Here is an 11,721-nt window from a genome sequence, read left to right on the forward strand (position 1 = left end):
CATAGATAATATAGTATAATTAAGTTTTTTGTTACTAAGTTATATTCAAGTGTACATTTCTTAATGTAAAGTCAAATTTGTGTTTGATATGATCATGTATGTTATTCCAGATAATGAAACCAAAGAACACATAAATGCCATTATTAAAAAGCAGTTGAAGGCCAACTATATTCAACCATATAAGCAGGCATGAGTGCTGATCTTTAAATCTGCCAATGTAAAATTCTGGAAAATATTCAAAATTTACTGACTGATATTCTGAATTCCTCACTCAGTGTGATGTTATATATTTAAGTAAAACTAAAACACAATGGAGACAAAGTAGAATATATTGACTGAGTTTTGTGTTTTAAAATTAAATTCTTAAAAACTAAAGTCAGTTTTAATAAAAGGTATTTTAAACTTAGCTTTTATAAATGGAATTCTTTTTGAGAATTTTTTATTTGGAATTTATTCATCTGAATATAGGACAAAATAGACATTCAGTTGGTGTTGTTCTGTTATAGTAAATTGAATTTTGAAGGATTAAGAAGAAAAGAATACAGTAAAGGGTTTTCTACAATATGGAGTACAAACCTTTTAATTGGAAGCTTTTTCCATTTTTTGGTTTTAATGTGGGAATCAAGTTCCTAACTAAATCAAAGGAGGGTAGAATTTATTTTGCTAAATGTGTGTAATACCAAGTGGAGTGAATGATAATTAATTGTCCTGGTTTATTCAGAACCTTTGGTTTGTGATTACTGGTTTGTTTTGCTTTTATACAGTATCCCATGGTGTTGATCTTATCTCACGATATTGGAAAAACTTTGAAAGTTAGTTAAGATAGCTTTGGCTGCTTGCCCAGGGCCACCAGCTATGTCTGTGGTAGGATACTGGAGTGCTAGAAGCATTTGACTGGAGTCCATTTCAGCTTTGCAGTTGACTTGCTTTGTTTCCTGGAACAAATCATTAGACAACGAGTACCACTTCCAGGACATGACTAGGACAAGAATTTGGTTTTGTTTCATTAGTTCTGTGATTTTGAATATTATACCATATTCCATATTTTGGTTTTAGCACTGGCTGTTTGTTGTAAGCTATTGCATTTAGAAAGCAAGGGGTTTTGCAGATTTAATGAAATAATTTATAGAGATGCCTCTCAATTTATAAAAGTAGATTTCTTTTGTGGACTCATATACCTTAACTGCAGACATTTATATTCTCTAATGGGAGATTATTTTACAACTTTGGAATTGTGCTCTAGTGGTTATGTGTGACATGCCGCTTTTCTGTAATGGGACAATGACAAAAATTGTGTATATTAGTCTTGGTGACAGTAAGATGACAACAGATGCTTAACTCATCAATTCTGGCCCTTTATAAAGTGTTCTCCAAGCACCTGCTACTCTATGGAATTTCTCAGCTGCCTACAGAGCACAGTAGAGTCCTTGGAAATTAATGTCAGATGAGTAGCTCTTAGCCAGAGGTGGAAGGGAATTGGTGGATGAGTTGTCCAGACTTTCTGTCTCTCTGAGTGGTCTGGAGGCTTGTTTCATGCCGCCTCCTAGAGTTCACAGAAGAGGACTGGCCCTCATTGCTCACAACAAGAAACTGTTAAATACAACAAATACAAATTCTTATTTTTTTTTTCCTCCTCTGATACTTACATTCCTTTAAGGGCATTTACTGGATTACCTCCCAAACAAGCCTCTTATCTTTTAATTCGTATTTCTGAGTCTTATTTTCTGGGATTTACTTAAAGTGTTTGTATTGTATATGGGTTATGTTAAAAAATTATATTGGACAAAGATCTAAAACATCTTAATTAGTTTATCACATGCATATTCAATTTAATTTCCTTAGTTTTATAATGCAAAAGACTCAAATTTAGAACTCAAAAGTAAAAAATTTTCTACTTGTGCTTTTCAAAGGGTGTTGTGGGGTTATATAAATGTGGACAAAAGTGGATTGTTTGCTAGAAATTGAAGGTAGAACAAAGAACTTGGTATGTTCCCAGTTAGACAGAATGTGGCAGTTGGATCCAGTTTTCACATCTTTCACTGCTATATACAACCAGGGACCAAGGCCTGGCCTTGTGTAGCATTGACTATGATGGTGAGTTTAGTACCTAAACAGTTTTTATAAAGATTATTCTGTGATCTTAGTTAGAATGAGACTTTCTATAGGCTTATTAAAGAAAAGGAATATGTGTTTTAGAAATTTAGTGAGCTCTATATTTAATTTAAAGGCTATTTAAGGGCGTGGAGAGATGACTTAAAGGGTAAGATAAGGTCACCAGCTGCTGTCATAGAGGACTTGGCTCAGTTTCTAGCACCATGTGGCAGCTCACAGCTGTCTGTAATTCTGGCTGTAGGGAATCCAGTGCCCTCTTCTGGCCTCCATTGATACTGGACATGCATGTGGTGTACATATAGACATGCAGACAAACATTTATGCACATAAAATACATATAAATCTTACAGAAATATTTCAGGTACAAAAAAAGAGTCAATTCTAAGGTTTTTTAATGTACTGTTCTGTCTTTTACTGCCTTTGCTTGTTACCTGCATCATTTACAGTTCTTTGATAGCATCTTTTAAAAGTTAGAATGTTGATTTTTATAGTGATTGAAAGAATATGTAGAAAGTTTGTATTTATGTTAGATACATAGTTAAATCTTTTTACTATAAAATTTATGTAAAAAGTTTTAAATATATATTATCAATATAATAGATGAAATTTAAGTAAATATTTAGTTCAATGTATAGACCATTGAGTCTGAACACAAATTTAGCCATAAGAGAGCATTGGTAAATATGTCTTAATTGATTTTTCTGGCATGTTAGACCTGTTTTTCCATCTGTCAATCTCTCATCAGAAATACCAGAAAATATTGATTAGATGCTGCTAATTTGCCTTTTGACCCCTTTGAGATTCTGTCCTATACTTTTGAATAAAGTCAGGATGTTTCTTGACTTTGAGGTTGTATTTGATAGAAATGATCAAAGATGAGCTAGGTAATACAACTTGGGAGAACAACAATGAGTTTTTGTTTTGTTTTTTTCCAGACCTGGCTTCTCTGTGTAGCCCTGGCTGTCCTGGAACTCAACTCTGTAGACCAGCTTGGCCTTCAGTTCACAGAGATCCACCTGCCTCCACCACCTGGCAACAAACTAGTTTTAAAGGAAGAAATCTGCTTTTCTTCTGGAACATGTCACACTGCTAAAAATAAAAAGAATAAAAAGCACCCTCCCCCCCATATTGACACATTAGAATAAGTCCTATGATTTGGTAAAGTCGTTGCTTCTTTGTACCTTTAGTAGAAAAAAAACTTGTTGCTTTTCAGATTTTTTAATCCAAGCAACTACTTGATTTATTGCAAAATTCATAGTTAAGGATTTTGGCATTTCAAGTATCCCATTTTGGGACAGCAAAGATCTGATAAGAGGGCATTGGTGGCGCAAGCCTTTAATCCCAGCACTCGGGAGGCAGAGGCAGGCGGATCGCTGTGAGTTCGAGGCCAGCCTGGTCTCCAGAGGGAGTGCCAGGATAGGCTCCAAAGCTACACAGAGAAACCCTGTCTCAAAAAACAAAACAAACAAACAAACAAACAAACAAAAATCTGATAAGAACCACACATGAATTTAAAAACTTATCTATAGGGTTAGCCCATTGTCTGAACACTAAAGTCTTTTCTATAAGGAAATATTAAGACCCATTCATTAAAAATAGGAAATGGCTTTTAAAAATTTATCAGGAAGCTAAGGTTTTAAGTGGTAAGTGTCAACAATGTTAAGTTTTAAATGTGACCAGTCTGATGATGACTTCTGAAAAGCAGCCCAGAATAATAGTGTTTCAAGGGGTATGTCTGCCTCCTTTCCCACTTTCATGCATATATACATGTATTTAAAATCTGTGAATGAAGTGAAGTGAGGGAGAATAGGTTTTCTGTCTTCTTTTGACTGACTTAATTCACTTAGCACAGTTATCTCTGATAATCATTCTTTATACTTGAAAAAATTCCTTATGCCTCATTTCTTTTATCTGTTTTGAACACCTAGGTTGATTCCACAAGTAAACATTTGTAAGTAGTGCTACAGTAACCATTGACGTGACGATGTCTTTGTGATATGTAGATTTAGAGTCCTTTGGTTAAATGCCCAGAAATGGCATAGCTGGATCATACAGTGGATCTATTTTTGTTTTTTTAAGAACTTAACTGATTTCCCTAGTGTCTAGACTACTTTACATTGCCCCAGGCACCATGTGAGACTACCCATCCTTGCCAACTTTTGTTGTTGATTTGTTTGTCTTTCTGGTGTTTTTTTTTTTGTTGTTGTTTTTTTTTTTTTTTTTTTTTTTTTTTTTTTTTGCGCCTTTTTAGACAGCTTCCTGCTATCTATCCCTAACTGGCCTGGAAGTTGCTATGTAGACCAGGCTAACCTTAAACCTTCGGCAGGTCCTCCAAAGTTGATTGTTGGCATGGATCCCACTCCAGGCTGGTTGCTTGTTTTCCTCATGACTGCCTTTCTGAAAGGTGAGGTAGAATCTCACTGTAGTTTTAATTTTTATTTCTCTGATGGCTAGTGAGGTTGAAGACCTTTTAATACTTTTATTGCCCATTTTTGTGAGATTGTGTTTTTGGTTTCAGTAGCCCATCCCTCCCACCTCTCCAGGACTGGCCTCAGACTCCAAGAGATCTGCCTGTCCCTGCTTTCTGAATGCTGGGATTAAAGATTAAAGGCATGAGTCACCACACCCAGCTCAGTAGCCCATGTCTCATGTGTATGTGCTTGTGGAGGCCAGTAACCAACCTTAGTGTCATTCTTCAGATGATGGTGACCTTACTTTTCTTGTTTAAGATGGACTCTCTTACTGGCCTGGAACCCGGCCAACTAAGCTAGGCTGTACAGTGAGCCCCAGGAATTTGTATCTTTGACTCCCTTTGTCCTGGGCTTTAATTTTTAAACTGTGACTTCTGGGGATCTAGCTCAAGTCCTGTTTGCAAAGCAAGTGCCTTACCAGTTGAGATATCTCCTCACCCTCATTTAGCATTTATTGATTGGGTTGATATTTTTGTTATTTAGGTTTTTGAGTTCTTTGCAATATTCTGTCAGTCCTCAGTCACATGTATAGCCAGCCAAGATTTTCTCCTGTTGTATATGTAAAGATGTCTCTTCACTCAGTTAACTGTTTCCTTTGCTATATAGAAGCTTCTTCGTGTCATTTTTGCTGCTCTTCATTATTTGCAGAGAAACTGCAATCCTCCTATTCAGTACACACTCACTTGTTCTTCCATTTCCCTGTTAGCCTCAGACTTTCCAGGCTTCTGTGGAGGTCCTAGGGAGATAAAAGTCTCATTTCATTCTGTGTTTAGATTCCCATTGTTGAAGATGCTGTCTTTGTAAAAGATCTGGTGGCTGTGACTTCTAGTCTACTCCATTGGTCATTTACCTGTCTTCTGCAGCTGCCTTGTTGATCTGTTCCTGTGGCTTTGCAGTATACTTGGAGTGAGATGTACTAACGCTTTCAGGATGGTTATTTTGCTCAGAATTACTCTCTGGGATATTTGCATTTCAATGTGAGTGTGCGTGTGCTTGTGTGTTTCTGTTTCTGTGACTAGCATTATAGTTTTGATGGAAATTGAACTGAATCTGAAAATTGGTTTTGGTAGTATAGTAATTTTCACAACATTAATTCTTCTAACCTGATTACGATCTTCTAGTGTGTCCTTCAGTTTCTTCCTTCAGCGTTGTAAGGATTTTGTGGACTCTTTTGATTCCTTAGGTTTATTCCAAGTAGTTTTTGTTTTCTTTTGAGGCAGTAGTGAATGATGTTGTTTTGCAGATTTCTTACCATTCTTATTATTTGTATATAAGACGGCTACTGAGATATGAGACTGAAACTTAAGGCATTGTATGTGGAGTTAGTGCCTGCATCTAAAGGACAGCATTGCTATACTGTAAATGGAATCTTAAGTGTAATGAGGTATTTACCCAATTTACAAGTAGGTTTCTTCCACTGCTTTTTTTTGGGGGGGGAGGGGGTTGTATTTTCACTCTGTAAACCCAAGCTGGCCTTAAACTTGTGATCCCCCACCTTAGCTTCCGGTTGCTAGAGTTATTGTCATGTGCTGTAATGTCCAGCTATAATTTTTTTAATTTTCAAAATTTATGCTATTTTTAAATGCATGTTTAATATTTTCGGTTATAGAAATACAGACATATATGTAATATTTAAGCCATTATTAATGTCTTACTTGAAGGGCACTTTGCTTGGTTCAGTATATAATAGCTTTTATATGGTAAAATTATGTTTTTTAAACTTTTAACTGAAGAGCCAACTGAATATAACAGAATAAAGTGGTTTAGACAAATGCATCTTAACAAATTTTAGAGTATTTTTAGTACTTCATGATAACAGAAGCCGTTATCTGTTTGAAAACAGTAGCTCTCCCCACCTCCAGCTTCTACCTTGTTCTTCCTCGCATCCCTTCCATCTCCTAACCCTGTCTCCAGTTGTTGGTGGCTGCCTTGCCACTGCCCGGTCTCCAGTTGTTGGTGGCTGCCTTGCCATTGCCATGTCTACAAGTTCAGACCAAGTTTTGAAAGTGAGGGGGTTTGTTTCTTTTTAACAGCAAGTTTTAGTCTTTCTAAGATGAACAGTACTATGATGAGACATTTTACTTTCCCCATGACATTGACTATTCCCAAAGGAAATAAAATGAACCTCTACCAAGTTGTGTACTCATTTGCCAGCCTTGGAACACTTTTGTAGTAACAATAGAAACAGTTGAGGTTTTTTTTGTTTGTTTGTTTGTTTTATATTTTATTTTATTTTATTTTTTCGAGACAGGCTTTCTCTGTGGCTTTGGAGCCTGTCCTGGAACTAGCTCTTAGAACAGGCTGGTCTCAAACTCACAGAGATCTGCCTGCATCTGCCTCCCGAGTGCTGTGTTTTGTTTTTTTTTTTTTTAAGCAGGATCAATTGAATTACATATCCTTGGAAAACAACAGTTGAGTGATTTTATATTTAATGCAATAAATATCAAGATATATATCTTAGCACCCCTAAGTTAATTTACACAGGTTAAAATGCTTTGAAGAATAGTATATTACCTGTTAACAGCACGTTCTATTTTCCTTCCCTCTCTGTTGTATTTTCCCCTTGGATATGAAAGACAGTGGAAACAACAGCAGAAGTCTGCTTTTATGATCTAAGCTGGGTCTTCACTTGTAAAGCTAGTTCCAAGTCTAGTTTCTGAGAATCGGTAACTCACTCACTGTTTGGTGTCCGCCCTTATTGACTTACTTGAGTGGGCACAGTAGATAAGGATATCATACATGGCTTTTCTGTGTGTGTGAGAGTTTGTGGTACATTCTCCCCTGTAGTAGAGATCCAGGATGCTTTGTGCTTCCTGTTCCACCCAAATAAACACCTCTTCCTTCCCCCTTTCCTTCTCACTCCTGTTTCTATTTCTCCCTTTTCTTTCTTTGAAATACAGCAGAGAGAAAAACTCAGGTATGCAATTGAATTTCATGCTCTTAATTAGCACTCCTGACTTTACTCTCTCCTGGCAGAACAGCCCCTGATCCATCATTCCAGTGTAAGCCATCCATACGTCACTGTCATTTTAAACAGCTCTACCCGATAGAGTATTGGATTTAACAAATAAGATAAAGAAGAAATTATGTGAGGTTTTTTGTTGTTTAGTTTGGTTTCTCTGTATAGCCCTGTCTGTCACTCTACAGTTCAGGCTGGCCTTGAACTCAGAAATCCACCTATGTCTGCCTCCCAAGGAAATAAAGTGTTTTTTTTTTTTTTTTTTTTTTTTTTTTTTTCATACTGGGTTTCATTCCTTACAGTAAATCATGTTTTAATGTTTTGTCAAATTTTTTAAAGAACATTTTTTGTAGAATGTTTATAAACATGTTAACTGTTGTATACCTCTATAATTACTAATAAAATAATTTTAAAGTTATTTTGAATGAGATTGTTTTGTGTGTGCTACAACAAATTTCTCGAGCCTAAAACAGTATTTCTTTGTGGATTTCTTTTATTCTGTATCCAAAGAAATATAACTGTGTCCTCTTATCCTTTAAGTAACAATGTTTGTTTTAAATGTTTCTTTTGGCTAGACCCTGTCCCTTGACCGACCACCAAGGTTATTTGTTGGAACTCTAGAACTGATGACTAGTTGGTTGTCTCTGCCTGTGATGTACTTTGACGTACTGTCACATTACTGATGTACTATGATGGATGTGATGTACTCTGTGATGTATTGTCACTCATGTACTTTTAAAGCAGTTCTCAAAAGAGAAGCAACTCCTTTGCAGAGGAGCTTTGCTAATTGCTGTCCACTGCATGAGCTAATCATACAGCAGTATATGTATATTGGGAAAATGGCCATGGTGTCAGTGTTTTGCAAGGTGCCCATTTATCACGGTCAACAGTTTTGTGCTTGGTTTAGGATCCCATACATAGAAACACAATAAAAGTTCAGAAGTGAATGGCAGGATTGATGATTTGAGGTAATGAGACTTGGCCCTGTGCCAGCTGGAACTGTACAGTATGCAGCCTTTTTAGACTGGCTACTTCCCCATATTAAAATGTAATTATGATTGATAGTTAATTTGTGTGTGTGTGTATGTGTGTGTGTATGTGTGTGTACGCGCGCGTGCGTGTGCGCATGCAAGTAGTTCATCCTAGTAAGTTGTCGAGGTAGGTTAAAAGGGACAAGTCTTTTGAAGAAACTCAGGCCACAGCTGGGGGCATCTGCTGATACCTGCATTTCCAACAGTGGAGAGGCTGTTAAGATCAGCCTAGGCTGCATAGAAAGTCTCTCTCTCTCTCTCTCTCTCTCTCTCTCTCTCTCTCTCTCTCTCTCTCTGTCTCTCTCTGCTCTCTCTGTCTCTCTGTCTCTCTCCAGGGTTTCTCTGCATTGCTTTGGAGCCTGTCTCTTCCTCCTGAGTGCTGGGATTAAAGGCATGCACCACTAACGCACAGTGAAACGCCGTCTCTTTAGTGCATTGTTTTTAGTGATGCAGTAAGACAGAGAGTTAATACATACAGATTGCAAAGGAAGAGGGAGATTGTCTTTCTCTGTAAATCAAATCATCTGGAAAATCCAGAGAGATCTTGGGAAAAATACTACCATGAACAGTTTACCAAATGTTTAGGGCACAAAGTCAATATGAAATGTTTTATTTTACAAAATGTTTGTGGTAAAGTCGATGGTGCAAAACCTCTGCACTGAACATGGCTTTTAACTTGTAGAAATTCAGACACACACACACACACACACACACACACACACACACACACACGAAAATACTGGATTCGATGATGGTATTACAAAGATGTTAAGTCTACCAAAGTTTATGTACAAATCAAAGCATTCTTCGTACCCTAGCAGGATGGATTTCTTGGTTAACTGCTTTTATAGTCATGGGCCTCAAACCTAAGCGTTCTGTGATTACTAGACAAGACTTCAGCCCTTCTATTAAAAATAGAAATTGACAGGGTGATTCCACAGCATTGAGACCAAAATGACAGGATAGTTAAAACAATGTTTATTAAAATGATCACATTCTACCTGATTCCAGACTAGTCAATATATTGTAAAATTATAATGGGACTGAGAAATAGACTTACACTTTAGATTTTCAGCAAATGTGCCAAAGTTCCCTGGAGCCAATGCCTATCTAACAGTTTCTGTAATGATTGAGCATTAATGTGAAGAAAGAAAAAAGAACTATCTTGGGTACAACCTCCCATCATATGTACTAAAATGAAGTGTAGATCTAAACCTTACACACCTAAAAAACGTGAGAGAAAGCTTAGTGTCCTTATTGTTAGGAAAGGACTTCCCTGTGTGGTTAGTTGAAGGAAGGTGATGAGATCTGTGAGATCTGTCAGGTCAGGTTTGGCTTGTTTTGTTTTTTGTTTTAAATGTTTTCTTGCAGGAAGGTGAGTAAGTGTGAAGGAGGCAGAGAAAAGGACGACAAAGTTTGTTATGTTTTAGAAGAATTTGAACAAAAGGCCTTCAGGTGAGAAATAAGTGCCAAAGCATATAATTTGGCCAGCTTTGTGGCACATAGGAGAAGATGGATTTTTTTCACATCAGATGCTTAGGTAGTATGATGAGGCAGTCCATTTGAAAGTTAGAACAGACGTGGCCTGACACGAGTAGATGTGTAGTTTTGACCCATCAAAAGAAAGCTCTTTATTGCTGAGTAAAATATTTAGAGAGATAAATAATGGGCTTTCTGAATAGAAGAATCATGTTATTTGAAGGCAGCAAGATGGAAGTGAAAAATTTCAATTGGAGAGAATTTTATTTTTATTGTATACAGTGATAAGACCAAGAAAGTGTGATACTTTGTAAGGCTGTTACTGGAGATTTGTCATAGGAAAGGTAAAAATCTACAACAGAGCAGTGGATAAATTATGGCACATTCATACAGTGTGCACATATGTAAAGGTTTTATGTATTAAGAATACTACAGCATACTAAGTAGGAGCAGAACAGCATGTAACACATAGTTCTGTTTTGCAGTAGAGGACAGGTACGATATACCAAGGGTTAATGAGACATGGAGTTAGGAACATTTTTAACATTTTTTACTTGTGTTTTTTATATAAAGATTATTAAGACAAAATTTATCTTAAAAGACTCTGGCTGGGCATAGTGGTGCATGCCTTTAATCCCAACACTTGGAGGCAGAGGCAGGTAGATCTCTGAGCCCGAGGCCAGCCTGGTCTACAGAGCGAGTTCCTTGAGTGTCAGGACTACACAGAGAAACCCTGTCTCCAAAACAAAACAAACAACAAAACAAAACCCCCAAAGAAATCATGTTTATGTTTATACTAGCAGTTTATAAAAGGATGTCAGAAAGATAATGGACCAGACATTCTTTGCATTTCCCCCCACTGGACTTAAGGTTATAGGTTAAAAAGTGTTGATATATGGGAAGCTCTGGAGTATAAGACAAAGGAGAGTTACTGGAGTCTGAATCTGAAGTTATCACACCAAAAAGTTGGTTAGAAACTTGACATTCAGGCTTCCACTTCCCGTTCTTACCTGAACACCAGTGAAGCCCTCATTTCCCACAACTTTTTATAGAGCTGCCTCTGGTTTCCAGGCTCTCCTAGCTGAATGCTGTGCCTGAGAACATGAACTCACCTCTCCTCAGCACCTCCCTTGGGTAAGACTAATGATTAAGCAAGTTAGAGAAATTCTGGCTAAAAGATAGCTCATCTCAAGGCAGGCATAGATGGAGAGCCCCTTGGCAACCATGGTGAATTTTGTTGTGTAACATCAGAGTCCTGTCTCCAAAGCTGGTCCATACTTTACCAACCGTATTTCTGATTTCAGTGTTTTGTTTTGTTATTTTTTGATTCTTTTTTTTTTTTTTTTTTGCTATTGTTACTTAAATCTCCTGGCATTTCTCTACTTGAAGAATTTATGAATTAGTTTTCCCAATATATCAAGCAGGTTCATCTGAATGGTGTTTTTTTCCATATCCATCTTCCTTGTGGGGCATTTTGTCCCCAAAATGTCAGAATGGGAGTCCACGGCAGAAATTAAGCACATTTTTTATTTTATTTTATTTTTTTTACTATGAGCTTTCAGTGAAAGGGCCCTAAAAGTGAAGCTATTTTCTTGTCCCTGTGTCTGACATTTAGACACCGTAGGGTGGCTGGCCATCTTCAGGCAATGCCCTTTCCCACTTCTTTTCA

This window comes from Cricetulus griseus, chromosome 7 (genome assembly GCF_003668045.3).
Source record: "Cricetulus griseus strain 17A/GY chromosome 7, alternate assembly CriGri-PICRH-1.0, whole genome shotgun sequence".
In the NCBI taxonomy this organism is placed as follows: Eukaryota; Metazoa; Chordata; class Mammalia; order Rodentia; family Cricetidae; genus Cricetulus; species Cricetulus griseus.